The 22262-nt window shown below is 45.4% G+C and overlaps 1 long non-coding RNA gene across 1 annotated transcript in view; it reads right to left on the reverse strand.

Moving 5' to 3' along the window:
* Window positions 1-15710, reverse strand: part of LOC101979539 — a 22628-nt gene extending 6918 nt beyond the window's left edge. The window contains exon 1 of the long non-coding RNA XR_258305.2: window positions 15471-15710. This is a non-coding gene — a long non-coding RNA (uncharacterized LOC101979539). The remainder of the gene's footprint in view (window positions 1-15470) is intronic.
* Window positions 15711-22262: the final 6552 nt, after the last annotated feature.

Below are 22262 nucleotides of genomic sequence, written 5' to 3' on the forward strand. Positions count from 1 at the left end.
AGCCTAAGAAATAATAGTCAAAGTTAGCCTGGAGCCTCAATATATAGGTATACTTATATGCTTTAGAACACACATACGTACACATAGTGTATAAAAAAATAAGAATTTAAAATCTGAGGCTGCATATGCAGACACAAATGTATAATACAAACATCTGGGAGGCCAATGAATAAGGATTACAAATTCCAAGCCAACCTGAGCTACAGTAGTGTGTGTGTGTGGGGGGGGGTATTTAAAAACACACCAAACCAGGCATGGTGGTACACACACTTAGTACCAGCACTTAGAAGGCAAAGGCAGGCAGATCTCTGTGAGTTCGAGACCAGTCTGCTCTACAAAATGAGTTCCAAAATAGCCAGGTCTGTTACACAGAGAAACCTGTCTAAAAAAAAAAAAAAAGAGGGGCTAGAAGGAGAACTCAGTGGTTAAGAGCACTGGCTGCTCTTCCAGAGGTCCTCAGTTCAATTCCCAGCAACCACATGGTGGCTCACAGCCATCTAAGGCATCCAGAGCATGCATAAAAAATACACACATAAATAAAAGTTTAAAAAAGAAGAAAAGACACCAGTCAAGATACTGAAACCCCAGGAAAGTCCTTCTAGTCTCTTGTAGACCAGAAGAGCTCATGGGAGGAATGATTATTTTTTGAAACTCTAGGATGACTGATCCAGTCATTCTTCTTTTTCTCTTTTTGGATTAATTAATTTTTACTTTATTTTTGCACACGATCAAAATAATGGTCTAATCGGTCATACCTTACACTGTGCCATACTGCCGTCACAAGAGGTTTGCTCACGCTGTAAATGTATAGCATAGATCATGGGTAGTGAGAGATTTGCTGGCCAATTGTCAAGACATGAGAGTCATGGAGCAAGAGGCAAGTTCTATAGTTGCATGTTCTCTAACTTCAAATCTTACTTTTTCTATTGGCCAGCAAATCTCTGTTATCCTGGCTTTAGCCATTATCCCTCTGTCTGACTCCAAGCTTATAGCCTTAACCCATCAAAACTTCCCCTTCCTCCCAACTCCTCCTTTTTAAAAATAAAAAATTGGAGCCCCATGCTAAATATCTCCCCAAGGGGATTTTGTGATGATTTTAATGAGAAATGTTCCCTAAAGGGTTGAATACTTTATATGTATTGTCCCTGCACGTGTTGGCTAGTTTTATGTCAACTTGACACAAGGTAGAGTCCTTTTTTTCTTTTTCTGAGATAGGGCTTCCCTGTGTAGCCCTGGCTGTTCTTGAACTCACTCTGCAGAGGAGGCTGGCCTTGAACTCAGAGATATGCCTGCCTCTGCCCTAGAGTGCTGAGATTAAAGGCACGCGCCACCAACTTCTGGCAAGGTAGAATTCTTTTAGAAAAGGGAACCTCAATTGAGAAGATGTCCCCACCAGATCATCTGGGCAAGTCTGTGATACATTTTCTTCATGTGAGGGGACCCAGCTCATTGTGGTCAGTGCTATCCCTGGGCTGGTGGTTCTGTGAACTGTAAGAAAACAAGCTGACCAAGTCATGAGGAGCAAGTCAGTAAGCAGCACTCCTCCATGGCCTCTGCATCAGCTCCTGCTTCCAGTTTTCTGCATTGACTTCTCTGGATGATGGACTACAAGCTGCCACATGAAATAAACCCTTACCCTCAGAAGTTACTTTTGGTCATGCTGCTTGAGGCAGTTTGAAAGAAAATGGCCTCCAAAGGGAGTAGGACTATTAGGAGGTGTGACATTATTGGAGTGGGTGTAACCTTGTTGGAGGAAGCGTGTCACTGTGGAAATGGGCTTTGAGGTCTCATATATACTCAAGCCCACAGAGAGAGAGTTTACTTCCTGTCACCTCTGAATCAAAATGTAAAATTCTCCAGCACCATGTCTGCCTGCATGCTACCATACTCCCAGCTGCCATGCTCCCTGCCATGATGATAATGGACTAAACCTCTGAAACTGTAAGGGAGCCACCTCAGTTAAATGTTCTCCTTTATAAGAGTTTCCATGGTCATGGTGTCTCTTCACAGCAATAGAAACCCTAACTAAGACAGTGCTTTAACACGCACCAGTAGAAACCCTAACTACAACACTGTATTTGTTACTTTTCTATTGCTGCAATAAGACACTGTAACTAAGAAGAGTAATAACAGAAAGCATTTAATGGGGCTTATGGTTCCAGAGTGTTGAAGTCCATGATGGCAGGGTGAAGCCATGGCAGCAGGAACAGCTAAGGGCTCACATCTCAAACCAAATCACAATCAGGAGGCAGAGACACTAGCCATCCCCGGTGACAAACCTCCTCCAGGCCACACCTCCTAGTCCTTCCTAAACAGTTCCACCAACTCAGAACTAAGTATCAAACCTAAGAGCCTGTGGGAGCCATTCTCATTGAAACCATACAGTTACAGATGGTGAGACTCAAGAAGTGCGGGCTTGTGGAGGTTAGCATGTCACTTGGAGGCAGGATGATTGTGAGAGTTTAAAGACATAACACCATTTTCTAGTTTATTCTCCCGACATTGTGCTCCTGATTTAAACCATAGCCCTCAGCCTCTGCTCTCAGCATTCAATCCCTAACACAAACGGCCTCCACTTCACCATCATGGGCTCCAGCCCTCTGGAAACATAAGCCCAAATAAACTCTTCTATAAGTTGTCTTGATCAAGGCATTTTACCACAACACTAGAAAAGTAACTAACACAAGCTGTTTCCTTCTCGTGTCAGTTGATCTTGAGCCAAATTCTCTAAGCAAGAGATGTGTCAGGGCTGAACCACACAGGCTGCCATGTTCGTCCGTATGCCAGCGTTCCTCTTTCCTGAGCCTGTCCTGGCCTCGGAATAGAGCGGTGGCTGTGATCTGGCTCCCTAGGGGTTCCCAGCTCCATTTGGGTTATATTTATGAAAGGTCATTACCTAAGATCAAGAGTTTCCATTGAGGAGGCCAGAAAGGGGTACGGTAAGGTCCCCACTGCTCCCAGCGCCCCGTGAAATCTCCCTCACACCATCAGCTGAAAAGTGCTAGAGGCTCTTCTTCCTGCCCCTCCTCTCTCCATTCTTTCTGGCCAGCTCTCAAAATAGCTGCTTGTGGGCACTGCGTTTCTAGATTTAGCTGTTTGTGACTTGTTGGGGGTTGGGCCAGTTGGACTAGCCTCTGTATGGTACTGGGCTTGCTCACAGGTCCCTGTCCTCTACTTCAGTTTTCTAGAAAGTCATCGGTTTTAGATGAATGAGGGTGGTCTGGTACATGTATGGGAGACATCAGACTCCATATTTCAAGTTCATCCGGGGATCTAGGAGAAAACCCCTTACAAACACTTCTCTCTCCAAAGGAGCAATGTCAACTCAAGGGCCGCAACAGATCTGCACATCTCAGGCTCTTCTTAGACCCTCCTTCCTGGCAGGTGTGGATCATAAACCTCTCAGCTTCTGCTGCTTTCTCGTCAGAAATAGCAATGGTAAATGGTTTATCAAAGTCTTTATTCTTCTTACAGGATCCAACAAGGAGAGCTGACAGAAATCAAGGACTTGGGAATGTTACCTTACCTTGTTAATTATTACCACATAGATAATATTACTAGCCATTTGTTTGTTTGTTGTTTTTGCTTGTTGGTTGGTTTTGTTTGTTAGTTGTTGTTTTTTTTTTTCAAGACAGGGTTTCTCTGTGTAACAGTTCTGGCTTGCTCTGTGGATCTCCTGGAACTCAATTTGTAGACCAGGCTGGCCTTGAACTCACAGAGATCCACCTGTCTCTTCCTCCACGAGTGCTGGGATTAAAGGCGTGCGCCATGCAACTAGAGTCCAGGCTCTTGAACATTATGTTATGTGACAACTAAAGTATGCATATGTGCGCACACATGCCTTCACCCACATGAACTTGAGGAAGAAGTTTAATATGAACAACTTGACCATTCAGATTATCCCATACAGCACAGCAATCCCCAGGCAGGAAGGAAGATCTCAGGAATCATGACCTAATTCTATACCCACAGTTAAGCAGCTGACTCCAAAGTCTAGCTTCTCAATTGCACATCCAAAACACCTTCTTCACATCTGCTCCACAGGGAACGCTGGGGAGCTGCAACCTGCCTCCTCCTCACGGTGCCATCTTCCATGCCCTGTGAGGACTTCATCCCTGTCCAATGCATACCCACTCTGACCTGACCATCCAGCTTACTCCCCTTCCCCCGCCCCCTGCCATGCTTGCTACGTGGGTCTCTTGACACACCAAACCGACCTCCAGGGACTAGTCACATTCTTCACTCACAGGGCCAGATCCTGGCCCTTCCGAGTGAGTCTGAGACTTACATGTGCAAGATCACCCCACTCTTTTCCACGGCAAATGACTCCCTTGCTTACATTCAAAACCGTTATTCCAGTTCTAGCGAGCCCGGAGCTTGGTTCAGTTCGGTGTCATTGCCCACACAGGACCAATTGTTTCGCACTCCTCAGTACCAGACACTAATTAGCAACTGTGAAGCCCATCAACTCCTGCCTTCCCTAGAGAGCCCTAGTTCCGTTCCTTGCCTACCTTCTTGTATTCCTCTCCAGCACTCTCTCCTTTGGGCCTCATGTATTCCAGCAATGTTCCATTCCATCATCTTGGCAGTAGGTGCCAATTCCCCTGAGCATCCTTTTGTTTTCTCTGCAGCTCCAAGTTGTGGACTCTCCCCTCCCATGTGGGCTGGGGCATAGAAGATGAAAGGCCTGCCGGGTTAGGGAACTTTTTTCTTTAGGCTTTAAGATGCAGATCAGGACCAATCTTCTCTTTCTCTAGGATTTCTCTCCTATAAGCTTTCTACCCTTTTTAGTTCTTCCAATTCCAGTAGAGGAAAACATATACTTTGCCCATCTCTACCTTCCCAGAACTTTTGTCAGCATCCAGATGATGTCCGGTCCCATCTGAGCTCCCAGCTCATCCCTCTCTCTCTCCTAGGAATCAGGACAATCAGTTTCTTTTACTCTCAAACATAAACACTCCCTTTCTCTCCTGCCTGTTCCCCTGCTTTGATGTGAATTCCTTTTCCGAGCACCATTAGAATGAAAAGAAGCAGGGTGGGCCTGGGATCAAGGTCTGAGGAACAATACTATTAAAAGGATAGGGAAGATCATTATGGTAAGAGAAATAAACCAGACTCAGAAAGATGAATAGCAAGTTTCTTTCACACGCAGACTCTAGACGGGAGGGAGTGTGTACGTCTTGGGCAATGAGCAAGATGAAAATAGAAAGGGGACCATGAAGGGGAGGAAGCGATCTTAAGGGAAAGTAGGAAATGATGGAATACAAGTGACAAGGAGCAGAAGGGGAGACGCTGGGACAGGAAGGGGAGGAGGGATCTTCTTTCCAACAAACAGTAAGGGAACAATCGGACAGTCGTTTGCAAAACCAAAGAAGCCCACCTCAAGCTATATTTGCACCTTCCAGAAATGCCCTACAAACAGACACGGGACCTAAACTTTGAAGAAGCAGCGACAGGAAGACTGACGCAAGTTTAAGATCACGGTCTCCGCAGCACTGCAGGGCTGCCAGCAGCACAGAGGAATCCTGTCTCAAAGCTAAGCGTGGTGGCGCTCACGTTTAATCCCAGCACTCAGGAGGCAGAGGCAGGTGGATCTCTGCAAGTTTGAGGCCAGCCTGGTCTACAGAGTGAGTTCCAGGACAGCCAGGGCTGTTCCATAGAGAAACCCTGTCTTGAAAAACAAACAGGAAGAAAAGAAAGAAAGAAATCCTGCCTCAACAAGACAGCAGTAGCTACATTTAAGTGTAAATTTTTAAAATAAAGCATAGGGAGAAAGTTTTTTTTTTTTTTTTTTGGTTTTGGTTTTTGGTTTTTCGAGACAGGGTTTCTCTGTGGTTTTGGAGCCTGTCCTGGAACTAGCTCTTGTAGACCAGGCTGTCTCGAACTCACAGAGATCCGCCTGCCTCTGCCTCCCGAGTGCTGGGATTAAAGGCGTGTGCCACCACCGCCCGGCTAGGGAGAAAGCTTTTGCAACTTTAGGTTAAAAATAATATCTTAGATATAACAAAAGCAAAACGCATAGAAAAACATTATAAACTGAATTTTTCCTAAGAGAGGAAAGAGGCAAGCTACAGGCAGAAAGAAAATATTTACAAATCCCATATCTGATAAAGAATTTGTATTCAGAGACTTTTTTCATTGTTTGGTTTGGGATTTGTTGCTTTTTTGAAACATGGCCTTACACTGTGTAGCTGAAGCTGACCTAGAATTCACTAGGTGGTCCTGGCTTATATCAAACTCATAGCAATCCTCCTTAACCTTTTAAGTGCTGGGACTGCAGGCATGATTCACCACAGAGTAGGCTTTAAAACAAATTTTTAAGAATTTCTTATTAGAACTAGAGAGACGACTCAGTAGTTAGGAATACTTGCTGCTAAAACAGAGGACCAAGTTTGATTCCCAGAACCCACATGCTGGCTCACAACCACCGGCAACTCCATTTCTGGGGGGTATAGTGCCTTCTTTTGGATTTCTTGGACACCAGGCAAGCTCATGGTTCACTTGCATACACACAAGCAAAACCCTTATATACACATAAAAATAAATCTTAAAGAAGGTGGGAGAGGCTGGAGAGATTGCTCAGTGGTTAAGAGTCTCGCTGCAGCCAGGTGCCTCGGAGCACGCTTTTAATCTCAGCATTCAGGAGGCAGAGTTATGTTCGCGGAGGCTGCTTGTTCATTCCCGGCTGCCCAGAACCGAAATAATCACACAGAAACTATATTATTTGCAATACTGTTTAGCCAATAGCTTAAGCGTATTTCTAGCTAGCTCTTATATCCTAAACTAACCCATCTCCATTAATCTGTGCATCACCACGAGGTCATGGCCTACCAGCAAAGTTCCCAGCTGGAGGCTCATCTCTTTCTTCTAGTGGGGGCTGCATGGCTTCTCTCTGACTCCACCTACTTTCTCTATATATCTCTTTCAGTCTGGCTTTACTCTGTTAAGCCATTGGCCAAAATCATCTTATTTATTAACCAATGGCAATAAAACACATTCACAGCATACATCACCTCCCACAGCAGAGTTAGGCACATCTCTGAGAGTTCAAGGCCAGCCTGATCTACACAGTAAATTCCAGGACAGCCAAAGCTACATAATAGAGAGACCCTTGATTAAGAAAAAGAAAATGAGAAAAGAAAAAGAAAAGAAGAAAAAAAGGGCACTGATTGCCAGTTCCTGGGACACCCAACCCTCACCCCAAGGAAAAAAATTAAAACCCAAGAACAAAAACAAACAAACAAAAAAAACCCCAAAAGATAATGTGTTCAAGCATAGTATAGCATGCCTGTATAGCATGCCTGTATAGCATGCCTGTATAGCATGCCTGTATAGCATGCCTGTATAGCATGCCTGTAATCTCAGCAATGGGGAGGTTGAGTCAAGAAGATCATGAGTTCAAAGCCAACATGAACTATATAATGAAACCGTGTCTTTAAAAAAAAGAAATAAAACACAAAAAGAAAAAAGAAAACAAAATCCCAAAATAATTATATGAGCCAGCATTATCTTGCTTAGCTGCTCCTTCCCAGCTGCCACTGGGGTAGGTACCCCATAGCTCAGTGTTATACAGAACTAACTCACCCTGACCCCTTCCCTTGTTTCTTTTCTTCCTTTGTCGCTTTCCCTTTTAGTGGTGTTACCACAGCAACCATTATCATCAGAAGGGGAAGACAGGGTCACCCCCCCACACACACACACCCCTTTTCCAAGCAGCATGTTAAACCAGTTTGGGGAAGGGTAAACTCTTCAGCTTTCTCTGTACTCTTCACACTCCGAGGCTCTTTAAAGCGGGAACGCGGCCGGTGGGTTTAAAAGCAGCAATCCTCAGAAGCGAGCATCAGTCCATTGTACCTGGGCCAACGGCACCCTGTATTTGCATGACACGACTTGGGTGCTGTGCAGATGGAAATACAATCACGTAACTTCGACGAGCAGCCACTGATACCCACAGTTCTGTCTCTGTAGACCAGGGCAGAGAAACCCAAAAAGAACTTAAAGCCGGAAAAAAATTCTAAGTAATAAGCTTGAAAAGAGCCCCGCCTTTTGTTTCTGTATTGTCGTGAATCTGAGACTTCACCAACTCCATTTTCAGGAAGTAAAGGGGAGCTCAAATCAGTGGATGTTTTAAAGGGGGCACGAGTTAGTGGATCTTTTTCCAGGCGGTGGTAAGAGACTTTGTTCCTCCCCGCCCACCGGGGTGTGTCTATGAGCGCTGAAAGTGTCCTCCACCAGGGTTAAAGAAAAGTCACGGTTACAGGCCCGGACAGAAGCCGCCGGGATCCCGTGCCCCGGCGCGACCCCGGACTGCTGTTTTTGGAGTACTGTTGGAAGTGTTTCAACTCTTCCAGCGCAGCAACCAGCTGCAGTCCTCCGACAGCTTTAGAAAGATTTGCTCAAGGTCACCCTCAAGATAATAACAGAAAAAGAACTGGGAACCTGTACTCCAGTTTCTACAGATGCACATTCCTCTCCTACAGAAAATATAGGCCACCTGCCTGGTATCTCAGACGCCTTTTACCCTAAACAGCCCCAGTCCTCTTGTTTGTCCCTGTCCCTTTAGCCACCCCACCCTGTTTCCTGGAATAGTCCCCTAGTTTGTACCTCTCCCCTCAGCCACCCCACTGTTTCCTGGAATAGCAGTACCCCCCACTAGAGTCAGGGGCAGAATTCCCTGCCCATGCCAAATCATGGTATGCAGTGAATCAACAGCCCCTGCCCATTCCTCCCAGCCAGGGCTGCTACGGTTTAATAAGTGGTTATTTGTGGCACTCTGCACACAGCTTGGCGCTGTGCCTTTACCCCATACTGAGGACTAGGGGATGAGGGAGAGAGAGAGGGAGTAACGCCAAAGCTTCATTTATTACTATAATCTTCAATGTGCATCCCACCCATGGTGTTAACGTTCTAAAATAACCGTATTAATCCCCCCAGAGCCTACAAAGCAAACACTCAGCTGGAGGGCTTTGTGTGGGAGGGAGGCAGCACTGAGCACAATAGAAGGGTAAATGGCACCGCTTCCCCTGGGAGGAGGTTGGGGACCAGGTGAGAAAGCCTTCAGGGCTCACCCAGTGGGAAGCAGAAATCAGCTGCTGAGTTGATGCTCACCCCTGTGGTCGCTCACCCCTGTAAGCTCAGTAGTCAGGAGGCTGAGCCAGGAGCATCTCTGAGTTTGAGGCTAGTCTGAGCCAATAAGCCTGGGCCAGCCTGGGCTAGCAATGCAGGAAGGAAGGGAAGAAGGCAGGGAGGATAAAGGGAAGGAGGGAGGGAACCAGGCTTGGGCAAGCCTGGTCAGTGAGAAGATGACAGGTCTAAATCCATTGTCTTGCTTTTGTTGCTGTTTTAGGTTTTGGTGTTGTTTCTGGGTCTTGAGCCAGGGTCTCATGAAGCTCAGGCTGACTTTGAACTCTGTATGTACTGAACTGCTGATCTTGCTAACTATCGCCTCCTAAGTACTAGGATTACAGGTACATACCACCACACCTATCCGCAGAGTCTAGGCTTTTATGCATTTATTTAAAGGAACTTTGAAGGAATGAAGATTTTGTGCAAAAAGGGGGGGGGCATTTGATGTTTTGTTTACTCTTCCTCATTTTCATATTCTTTCCTTTCTGTATCCATAAATTCTCATGTAACACAGCCAGGACTCAAACTCACTACCTGGGGAGGATCTTTTCCAACTTCGGATTGCCCTGCCTCTAACTTGGGAGTGCTAGGATTACAGGATCCTATTTTATGCAGTACTGGAGAGAAAACGGAGGGTTTTGTCCATGTTAGGCAAGCAATCCACCACCCGAGCCACAGCCTTAGTCTTTGTTGGTTTATTCATATATGTTCTGATGGAGGATCTCCCCTCAGACCTGAGACCAGCGCTGAGCTGGCTACATAGCCCAGGGGGCTCAAACTAACCATCCTCCTGCTAGGAAAAGAAAGCCTCACCACAGTGTGGCACTGCCAGGGAGGGATCCGGAGGTGTGGCCTTGCTGGAGGAAGGGTGTCACTGGGGGTGGGCTTTGAGGTTTCAAAAAGCTTATACTATGCCCCGCATGGCACTCTCCCTTTCTCTCCCCCCCCCCTCGTGTGTGTGTGTGTGTGTGTGTGTGTGTGTGTGTGTGTGTGTTTTGTTTTATGGATCCGGATGTAGCTCTCAGTTACTGCTCTATCACCTGTGTGTCACCATGCTCTCTGCCGTGATGATAATGAACCAAACTTCTGAAACTGTAAGTCAGACCCCAATTAAATGTTTTCACTTAGAAAAGTTGCCTTGGCCAGAGTATCATTACAGCAACAGTGACTAAGACATTTAGTGTTCTACCAAAATACCCTATTGATAAATACAGAGGTCTTATGGATCCAAAACGTCTTTCTATCTTCTTTCTCAGCCCTTATTAAATCACACTGTTTCTGTTGCTTATAAAATATCTATAATATATTCATTAAAAATTAAGCCCAGTGGTGGTGATGTACACCTCTGGTCCCAGCACTGGGGAGGCAGAAGCAGGAAGATCTCTGTGAGTTCAAGGCTAGCCTGGTCTACAAATCAAGTTCCAGGACAGCTGGAGCTGTTACATGGAAAAACCCTGTCTCAGAAGAAGAAGAAGTTACAGACAGGTCCTGGTAATGTAGTTCAGTTGGTAGAGGGCTTGCCTAGCATGCAAGAAGCCCTGGATTTTATTCCCAGGGCTGCATAAAATCTGATTTAGTGGTGCATCCTCATAATCTCAGTACTAGGGAAGTGGAAGCTGGAGGATCAGAAGTTCAAGGTCATCTTTGATCACACAGGGAGTTTGAGGCCAGCCTGGGCTATAATAGACCTTGTCTCAGGGAGAGAGAGAGAGAGAGAGAGAGAGAGAGAGAGAGAACACTACACTATAGGTTGGCAGGGTGACACATTCCTGCAGTCTCAATACTTAGGAGTCAAAGAGGATAGAAAGTTCCAGACCAGCCTGAGCTACATAGTGGGATCCTGTGTCAGACACCAAGGGAAGTGGGGGAGCAAAAGTAGAATTGCAAGATTAAGGCAAGTATGGGCAACCTAATATGAGCCTGTCTCAAAATAACATACAAAAGGAGCTGGGTATGATGATGAATGCTTGTAATCGCACCATTTGGGAGGTAGAGGCCATTATGTGAGGAGGTTATGGTAGAAGTATATGTCTCCATAAATAAATTAATTAAAAATGAAAATTTAAAGGGAAAAGATAGCTTAGTGATAAAGTATTTGCTCTGAGCTCAATCTCCAGTGCCATACTTTTTTTTTCGAGACAGGGTTTCTCTGTAGCTTTGGAGCCTGTCCTGGAACTAGCTCTTGTAAACCAAGCTGGCCTCGAACTCACAGAGATACTCCTGCCTCTGCCTCCCGAGTGCTGGGATTAAAGGCGTGCGCCACCACCTCCCGGCTCAGTGCCGTACTTTTTAAAACTCTGCATGTGAATCAGATTCCTCCAGATTCAACAGAGTAACCAGTTAAAAGAGTCCTGAAGAAAATTCATTTGGAAAGAGGCAGCAGCAGTAATGTGCCCTAGCCTTTTAGTACTGCACAAACTCAATGAGATTTTGGCTCAGGTTCTTCGCCTGTAAAATAAGAAGATCGGGCCAGATGATCTTTAGAGCTCTTCAGCAAATCTAAAACTCTGGCACTATACCGTCTAGATATTTCATATTGGGGTTATCCTGTAGAAGATATACCTAACTTTCTACTTTGAAGAATTTTTGCGAAACAAAGTTTCATTTTTCTATGATGAACCAGACTTACAAAAAACGATTTAGAAATTTAGAAAAGTAGAACGTAAAAAAAAAAGTAAGCATCCACAGAATCAACAGTTTGAAAAGAGAGCTGTTGGTTTATTTTCTTCCCCTTAGCCAGGATTACAGTCTGTAGACATCCATTGTTAGGACCCCCCACAGACGGGCAAGAAAGATGCATCAGACACACCCATCACATCCCTATGGCAGATGGGAGGGAGAGATGCATCAGACACACCCACCACACCCCCCACACCCCCATGGTCACCTGCCCCACAGAAACGACCTTCTGTGAGATGGTGGCTGCCATTTGGGAGAATGAGTCATCTTTAGACGCCTGCCCCGCCCCCCTATCAGAAGATGAGAAAAACCATCAACTCCTTACCACCAGAAATTCTTATTCAAGCCGCTAAAGCCGGCAACCTAAATGGGTGAGCAAAAAAAGAACAAACAAAGTTGTGAACCAAATTCTGGTTTCCCTGTTTTGAAATACAGATTTTAAAAAATTCTAATAGTAGGTATTCGGTCCTGTGCTGTTTGTTCAACTTAACCATAGTAATAATAAACCATCAATGAGAGAGAGAGAGAGAAATAAACTTGGATGACAGGCTCCCTAACAATTGGCTCACAGAAGATGCTCTAATTGATGCCCTTTGTGAGGAAGGTTGCAGGTGAAGATGTACACGGCCGGGGGTGGGATGAGCGCGAGGCAATCCCTAAAGAGCAATATCTGTTTCCGTTAGGTAAGAACACAAGTTCTCTCCTAATGATCTAGAGGATCTGTCCCTTGTTCTGACCCCTGCCAGCTAAAACTCAGGCGAGGAACTGTGGGGGATTGTCACCAGAAGCCATGGCTCCCATTTCAGGAGAGTGACTGCTGGACCAGAGGATTCTTCCAGTTAAGTTTCTCACAGATGAGAAACTGCAACATGCAAAACCCTGCAGTTCTGCTCCGTGCAGCCAGTTAGGCTGCATAAAAAGGGATTAGAGGAAAGAGCCCCCGGGGACTGATGGATTTCCTATAGCCAAGCTTCACAGGAACCAGGGGAAAGTTATTAAACGACAGGAGACAGACTATGATTCACAGCAATCAAGTCCTGCCTCCAGCTGTGAACACAGACAAGCTGGCATGGTCCCCGCAGCTCCTCAGCACAGGAGCGTGGAGACACAGGGAAACGCTCTGCTGCAGTACTGAGTGACAGCAAAGAGCCACCAAGGGAAAACAGAGCGAGCAGTCCTGCTCAGCGGCCCTACCAGGACCCCCACACTTCCAGTCGCCCTGGTCAAGAGTCCCCACCCCACCACCGTCACCTCTAGTAGTTCCTCAGTTGAAATGTAAATCTCTTAAAGACATCCCCAATCCCATTTTGTGCAGTGTCTCTGAAGCAAGGAAATAAGCAGGTGGGGGAGGTGAAACTTACATAAGATTCAGGGTACACGGCTTTCCTGGCCTGGGCACATCAACTTGAAGGAGGAGAAGTAAAGCCCTTTGGAGTCTCCCCAGAGCTCCAGAGCTCTGGGCAACACTTCCGCTTTTATCAGAGTTTTTTTTTTTTTTTTTTACAAGAGGAAGAAAACAGACTGGTTCTTAGACTGTGGGGAAACAGAGACCCCCCCTTGGGGCTCTGATTTCAAAACAGCTGGTCTCTGTGTACACCCAGGTGGCTGCCTCTGGATATTATAAATAATCATCCCTGAAGCAAGGCTCCTCTCTGCAATAGGAGGCAACTTGGATGGCTAAATTGCTAGCTGGAACCGTTTTTCTCTGACAGCTTAGGAGGCTGGGCAGTCTTACATATAGAGTCCCCACCAAAGGATCCCACTTTTTTCCTGCAGAGTCCCTAATTAAGGCTTAGCCAAATTCAGCTGCTGTCTAAGAGTGGCCCCAAGGTATGACTTCCCCGAGCACACGCCAGATTGTTCTCCTTACCGTTCAACACCACTGTTGCACCCCTAAAGATCCCTTTCAAAGCCCTCTAATGCCTGTCCTACCCAGGGGCCATGTGTCTCTCCTCATATGCACAAACTAACCACAGACCATGTCAGCAGAGCCTCAGATAAACTCCCAAGGGGGATGGCTTGGATTCAAATGGTCAGATTTAGAAGCACGATGGTGGGGAGGAGTGGTTTGAGCCCTAGACCTTGGTTGCAAGGGGGTGGGGGGAGAAAAAAGCCTCTCTTCTCTTGGGAGAGCTAAAAAGCCAGAGAAAGTCACTCCTTTTATTTTTATGATTATTTTCTTTCTGCAAGATTACCACAGTCACAGTCACAACCAGCTGAGGTACGTGGAAGCTACTGTCTTTCCTCTGCAGCCCACCAGACTCACTGGATTTCCCAGGATAAACTCCGTGGACATGGCAACCAAGACAACATAGCACTGGCACTAATTGACACCCTAGGTGATAACTTTTGGTAGGAGTCAGCAGAAAATATTCTTCTTTCCTATCTAAACCGGGGCCCAGGCTGCAGGGAATTCTCTCTATCTCTCTGTTTCTCTGCCTCTGTGTGTGTGTCTCTGTTTCTCTCTCTCTCTCTGCCTCTCTCGCTCTCCCCTCCATATCTCTCTCTTCCTGCATCTCTCTCTCTCTCTTTCTCTCTGCCCTCCCCCATTTCTCTCTCCTCTCACTGGAGATTGAATCCAGAACTTCACTCATACTAGAGGCCAGTGCTCTATCACCAAGCGATCTTGGGAATTTTTATGCTGGTCTCTGCAGCTAACTTGAAACGCACACACAGACACACAGACACACACACCACAATCGCTAATCCAGACTCCAGATTGAATGCCTATTCAGAACCAGGTAGTGCTTAAAGTTTTTTGCACATATGATTTAATCTTTTAGAAAAACCAGAATTACCTTCGTTTTACAGAGAAAAAGTAGAAGCACAGACAAATTCTGCGATGCTCCTAAGGCCTCATACTGAGTAAGTAGCAGAACAAGGGACTAGTGGATTCCTGAGAAACAGATTGAACACAAGGACATGCTCACTAGGAAAGAGGGCACAGACGGAAAGCATGAGATGCTACTGCTCATACCAACCAACATCACCCAGGGACGACAGTGAGGATGTGCCCGGGGTGCCACAAATCACATCAGACAATAGGACAGGTCTTCTCAAAGTCTTACCATGGACAGTGTTCTTTGAAATGAGTCAACCAATTAAAAGGACTGGGTTGGCTCTGGTTGAACATCAAAGAACCTGTCCGAAGACTTCGAGATGTAGCAGGCGCTGAAGATGGAGGTCTACTCTGTAAGGGATCATCTCCCCAGGGATTGGACTTGCTTCTACCCCAATGCTCATGGAAGGCAGGACAGGTACCCCAATGTTCCTCACTGAATGAGTGAAAAGGGCCAGGGATGGAGCTCTTGGCTGCTGCTTTTGGAGAACAACACAATGCTAGGGTAGGCTGGACAGAACCGAAGTGAGGACAGCAAGGAAAACCATGGTAACCTCGGAGCAATAAGATAGATGCGGAGGACTAACACCCCAAGAGACAGCTTATCACCCTGAGAGCTCAGTTCCCGCCTACAGCTGACTCCAGTCACCCCCTCCCCAAAGCATTGTCGACAGTTGGTAGGCTAAAAGCATCCCCTTTCCAGTAGCTTCAGGAAGACGGGAGATTGGGAGCTGTCCTAGAGAGGCAGTGGCGTCCACCCAGAGAGTACCCCTCGCCTCCCGGGGACCTGGAGCCGCAGCCTCCTATCCGGTGCAGCACGGCTCACCTCGCTCATCCCGGCGGCCGGACGGGGCGTGGCAGGCGCAGGTGAGGCGAAGGGTCCTCGGGGGATGCGGGGACCGTGGCCGAGAGTTGCCGGGCTCCGGGGCAGGCGCCCTAACGGGCTTGAAGGAGTAAGTGCGCGCCTCGAGCTGCTGCTTCGTGCTGCCCTGGGCGCTCTGGCTGAAGCTCTGCTAAAGGGACCCCTTCTGACCAGGTCCTGTCAGCAGCTCCGCGCGCCTTGACCGGCCCCATCTTTTATAGTGAGCTCCGGTCCCCGCCTCCAGCCCAACCAATAGAAACTCTGCCTACCGCAGACTGACAGCTCCTAGAACCCAGTGGTGGCAGACTCAGAAATCTGCTGCATTTCCAAACTAGGGTAAGACAGAGAGAGCGGGAAGGAGGGGGAGACCGTCGGGGGGATGAGAAGACAGAAAACGAAGTAGGAAAGCGGTGAAGGAGAGAAAAGTAGTAAGTAGTATCCGAAGGAACTGAGCTCTGGTCCTCTGTGCAAGAACAGCAAAGGCTCTTGAGCTATCTCTCTAATCCCATATGTTGTCTATATATTTTAGGGGAATAAATAGGGAGGAAGAAAATAAACAGAACACAGGTAAATGCACTAACCTTCTGGTAACTTTAGTTAACGTAGCTCTGTTTATCTATATAGTTTTCATCCCTTAAGGAAATTCTTTACATTTTCATGCCTGTGTTACTTGTTGGCATTGTACAATCTCTTACAACTTCAGTCAGCCAAACGCAGACACTTTTAACTTTCACAGATATATTCTTTGGTAGAATATAATACCTTCACAGCCGGCTAAAACCATAACTGCGCTTGTCTCAACCATTCCAGTGGTTTGGCCTCTTCTCAACAACCGAATTCCAGTAAGACTTCAAATAGTCTTTTTTTTTGTTTTTTACTAGCTTGCCTCTGCGGTTACACATTTCCCCTGGAAAGAAGATCCACCTGAGATCCTCTGGTTCTGTTTCTATTAGGAATCTGGTTGCCTCGGTTACTGAAGTTCTAACTAGGCTAGCTCCTACTCCCTTTATGCAACCTCGGGAATCTTTCTAATGAACAATTAATTAGCTTTGAAAGGGTTGTCTTCAGTGAAACAGACCTCAATTCTTAAGCTGCTGTGAAGAAATTCTAGTGAGAATTCAGCCTCCAGGTTAGGGATCAGCTAGTTTTGCAGGTAGCAATCAAATTGTTAAATGCTTTTGTCTTTCACGAACATATGTACTGCGGGTGAGCCATCTCCTATTATGCGTGAATATAGACACAAACAGTTATGTCAACAAACAGGTTTGACTGTGGCTGATATAAATGTATTTGTGATCAATGAAGTTTGAATCTTAAATAAATTTCATGAGTTCTTTAAGTTTTAGTGGAAGAGCTGGAAAGATGGCTTAGCAGTTAAGATCACTTGCTGCTCTTCCAGAGGACCCAAGTACGGTTCCTAGAACCATATCCAGTGGCCCACAAGTGTCTGTAACTCCAGCTCCAGAGAATCTGGAACCTTCTTCTGGCCTCCACAAGCACTTGCACATACGTGACAACATGGCAGATACTCACAAACACATTAAATAAATTTTAGTGAAAGGTTTTCTTTTTTTTTTTTTTAAGGTAAACTCCCAAAGAGGCTAACAATACCATGCGATGGGAATAAATGATCTCATTGTACGATTTAATTTTTCAATTATTTAACTTTTTTAAAGATTTATTTCGCTGGGTATGGTGATGATGCTCACACCTTTAATCCCAGCACTTGGGAAGCAGAGGCAGGTGGATTCCTGTGAGTGCGAGGCCAACCTGGGCTACATAGTGAATTCTAGAACAACCATGGCTACACAATAGAGTGCCCAAGGAGGCCAGAAGAGGGCATTAGAACTGGAGCTACAGGTGATTGTGAACCTCCATGTGGGTGCTGGGAACTGAACTTGGGTCCTCTGCCAGATAGCAAGTGCTCTTAACCAACCCTCTAGCACTGGTTTTTATTTTGTTATCTATTTATTTATTTTGTTTTTCAAGACAAGGTTTCTCTGTATAACCATCTTGGCTGTCCTGGAGCTAGCTCTTGTAGACCAGGCTGGCCTCGAACTCACAGAGATCTGCCTGCCTCTGCTCAAGTGCTGGGATTAAAGGTGTGTGCCACCACTCTCCGGCAGCACTAATTTTTTTAAAATAATGTATTTATTTTTATTTTACCTGCATTGGTGTTTTGCATGCATGTATGCCTGTGTGAGGGTGTCAGGTCCCCTAGAACTGGAGTTACAGATAGTTGGAAGCCACCACATGATTGCTTGAAATTGAACCCAGGTCCTCTAGAAGGACAGTCGTCACTGCTTTTAACCACTGCTTCACCTTCCCAACCCTATTTTATTTCTTTTTTAAAATTATTTTTACTTTGGCTTATGTGTGTAAGTGTTTGTCCATGCACCATGAGTGTGACTGGAGCCCACTGAAGCCAGAAGAGAGTATTGGATCCTCTGGGACTGGAGTTATAAACAGTTATGAGCCACTATGTGGGTGCTGAGAATTGAACCTGGGTCCTCTGGAACAGCATCCAATACTCTTAATTGCTGAGCCATCTCTCCATCTTCTGATTTATTTTACTTTTAATTATGTGTATGTGTGTGTCTGAGGGGACACTAGACATGTATGTGCAGGTGCTGATGGAGGCCAGGAGCGGGCACTGACTTGCCGGGAGCTGGACTTACAAGTATGTGTAAGCCACCCTGATGTGCCTTCTGGGAGCCAAACTCTGGCCCTCTGCAAGTGTCGTCCATGCTCTTAACTCTTGAGCCATCTCTCAGCCCCAGTAAAACCATTCGTACCTATATAGCAACCTATATTTGGCTCTTAAATCAATCCCTGACTTAGATGACTCATAGGACAATATAAATATGTCTAAATGTGCTATAATAGTAGGTCACGTAATGATAAATAGTAGTATGTCAAAGAAGAAATACATTAGTTAGGACTAGCCGGCCTAGTTATTAGTTAGGTGTTGCACGCCCTTAATCCCAGCACTTGGGAGGCAGAGACAGGTGGATCTCCATGAGTTTGAGGCCAGCCTGCTCTACAGAGTGAGTTCCAGGACAGGCCGCAAAGCTACACAGAGAAACCCTGTCTTTAAAAAAAAAATCAGTTAGGACCAAAAAAGTCAAAAGATTCCTGGGGAAGATAAGATTGAAATTAGGTCTTACAGGAAGGAAAGAATATAGATAAACAGAAGAAGGAAATCTGAGTAACAACAAGAAAAATATAATTAAGCTAGATATGGAAAAATATATAAAGCTATATGGAAGGGTTTTTGACTATCAGAAGAATTTTTTAACTTAGCTCCCATACAAATAGCATTGCTATGGCTGAGAAAATGGTTCATCAGCTAAAAGTGCTTGCTGCATAAGCCTGATGACATCAGTCTGCTCCCTGAAGCGTATATAAAGATGGAAGGGGAGAACTGACCCCACAACGCTGCCCTCTGACCGCCATACATGTGTCATGGCATGAGTTCCTGCCATCATACACACAATAATAAATAAATCAATAAACAACGTTTCTAGATTATTTTGCTTTTACAGAGGAAACAAGATCGGTTTTATAAGAAAAGCACTCACAGTAAGAAGGCCAGGATAGGAAAACTGCAGTTGTACAGAGTATAAGAGCCTAGGTGACAGTTACAGGAGAAAAGGGACAGCGTCAAGAGACCAACAGCAGGTCAAGAATGGGTGCGTCCCTGTAGTTCCCGCATCAGAGAGGAGAAGGTAGACATAAGTAACGTGAGTTATAGGCCAATACGGGCTAGACATCCTTTCTCACAAAATAGAAATCCTCGTGCAGCGCGGTCTTTATAGTCTAATGCCACACAAAGGCGGTGTTGGAAGTGCTAGGAAGGAAGTCTAGGGAAGTGAGGAGTCCCATAAAGTAATAAAAGTCATTGAAATTGCTGGGTGTGGTGGTTCAGGCACAGGCCTTTGACCCCAGTGTTTAGGAGACACAGGCAGGCAAATCTCTGAAAGTTCGAGGCCAGACAGACCTACATAGTGAGACCCTGTCTCTAAAGAAGGAGAGAGAGAGAAAGAGAGAGAGAGAGAGAGAGAGAGAGAGAGAGAGAGAGAGAGAGAGACTTAACTTGAGAAAACAGCAGAGATGACTTTTAAAGAATAGCAATTTTAGTTGTTAGGTGTTTGTTTATTTGTTTTTTTGTTTTGTAGGGTCTAGCCCTGCTGTAGCTGTTCAGGAACTCAGACCAGGCAGGCCTAGAATTCATAGAGATCTACCTGCCCCTGCCTCCTGAGTTCTGGCAAGAATAGCAATCTTTTTGTTTGTTTTTATTGAGCTATATATTTTCCCCACTCCCCTCCCTTCCTCCCCATCCCCCTTTCTCTCCCATGATTCCCCACACTCCCAATTTACTCAGGAGATCTTGTCTTTTTCTACTTCCCATGTAGATTAGATCCATGAATGTCTCTCTTAGGGTCCTCTTTGTTGTCTAGGTTCTCTGGGATTGTGAATTGTAGGCTGGTTTTCTTTGCTTTATGTCTAAAAACCACTTATGAGTGAGCCAATATGGTATTTGTCTTTCTGGGTCTGGGTTACCTCACTCAAGAATAGCAGTCTTAAAAAAAAATTACAAGTGTTAAGGCATACACCTTTAATCCCAATCTCCGGAAGATGAAGCAGCAGAGCTCTATGAGTTCAAGGCCAACCTGGTCTACATCTTAAGTTCGAGACCAACCAAGGACACATAGTGAGACCCAGTCTCAAAAACAAGCAAACGAACAAATAACATGATTCTGTGGAACTAGTTATAGATATTGGAGATCTTCACACGCTAAGATGAGGATAAATAAAGCATACAAAGGCACCTTGTAAACGGTTATCTTAAGCTGTTAGATATTTTCGCTTCTTACTGGTGCCTTGGGAATAGATGGATCTTTAGGGAAGAAGACAGAAGATGGAAGGAAGCAAGACCGAGCCTGAGTAGAGAGTCTACATAGTTGATCTCAGAGTCTTGAGAGAAGAAGCACCTCTGAAGCTAGAAGAATAAATATAGAGCTGTTGGAATAGAGGGGGCAGGGCTGGAGGCGTGGCTCCGGCTCAGGAGCAGGGTTCTTCTCTGGTAGTTTAACTCCTAGCACTAGGGGACAATGAAGAAAGAACAGTAGCATGGAGGTTAGAGAAGAAAAGGGTCACAGAAGACAATGTAGCTATCAGGGTTCAAAAATAGTAGAGATATTGATAGGGGGAAAACATCAGAGAAAGCCCACTGAATTCAAGAGACTGTTAGAGATCACTGGTGAACTGGAGAAAAAAAAAAGATTAAAATCAGATTATGAGACGCAGATGAAAGGATCTCTTCGCGTTCAGAGTGTTTGTGCCAGTACCTGGGAGGTCAAACAGAATAGAGCAGGCCCAGACTGGAAAGTTGACTCAACGGACCTGAGGGAAGGTCAGCCAATATCAAATGCAAACACACGGAAGATAGGAACAGCATGTAGCAACAGTTCAGAAGTCAAAAAGGAGTCTGGAATCAGTATGAGAGAATAATAGGCATCTGGCCAGAGAGTCGGAACAACAAAGGATAATCAGGTCTAACAGACAGCAGCTAAAAGGAAAATAGGAATGTTTCCAGAAGACACGTTGGGACTTCGGTGTAGCAAAGTGCCCCACACAGACAAGACATCCATTAAACGTTTATTGTAAGAATGAGTACATTCACTCAATATTTTCTGAATGAGTGAATCACACAAATAATGTCGCATGGAGTGTAAGTTTAGAATGAGACAGTATTTTATTTTACATTACTTTATGTGTATCAGGGTTTTCCCTTTATCTGTGTATATGTACCATGGTTCTTGCCTAGTATCCTCTGATGTCAGAAAGGGGGCATTGGGTCCTCTGGAACTGGAGCTGCAGGTGGCTGTAAACCAACAAGGAGGAACTGGGAATGGAACCTAGGTCCTTTCCAAGGGTAACAAAGGTAACAAGTGCTCTTAACCACTGAGCCATCTCTTCAGCCACTGGAATGAGACTTTAATTCATATCTTACTCAATTGTTTTAGCCAGAAAACATTTATATGTGCCTGGAGTACTTAAGACTGTGTATGTCCCACCCAGGTACCATGGTTCATGCTTGTTTTTCTTTTTGTTTGTTTGATTGATTGATTTTTCTATAGAGGGTTTCTCTGTGTAACAGTCCTGACTGTCCTGGAACTCATTTTGTAGACCAGGCTAGCCTCAAACTCACAGAGATCCACCTGCCTCTGCCTCCCAAGTGCTAGCATTTAGGGGGCTGAGGCAAGAAGATTGCCATGAGTTTGAGGTCAGCCTGGGCTACAAAGGAAGACATTATCTCAAAAAAAACCAAAAGCCACATCTCAAAGCCTCTGTGAATCAAAAAGTAAAAGATGCAGACTTTAGTCTGGCTCACTGGTTCATAAAGGTTTGTTATCATGGTACTCAGGAGGCAATGATAAATCTCAAAAGGAAAAGGAAAGGGGGCTAGAGAGATGGCTCAGTAGTTGAGAGCACTTCTGCCCTTCCAAAAGACCTGGGTTTGATTCCCAGCACCCACATGGCAGTTCACAATCATCTATACAATGCCCTCTTCTGATCGCCATAGGCATCAGGCTTGTAAGTGGTGCGCAGACTATATGTAGGCGAAATACCCACACATATAAAACAAAACTTGGAAAAAAAAAAGCAAAAGAGGAACCAAGCAGTGATGACACCTTTTAATCTCAGCATTTGGGAGGCAGAAACGGGTGGATCTCTGTGAGTTCCACAAAG

This window comes from Microtus ochrogaster, chromosome 6 (assembly GCF_000317375.1).
Source record: "Microtus ochrogaster isolate Prairie Vole_2 chromosome 6, MicOch1.0, whole genome shotgun sequence".
Lineage (NCBI taxonomy): Eukaryota > Metazoa > Chordata > Mammalia > Rodentia > Cricetidae > Microtus > Microtus ochrogaster.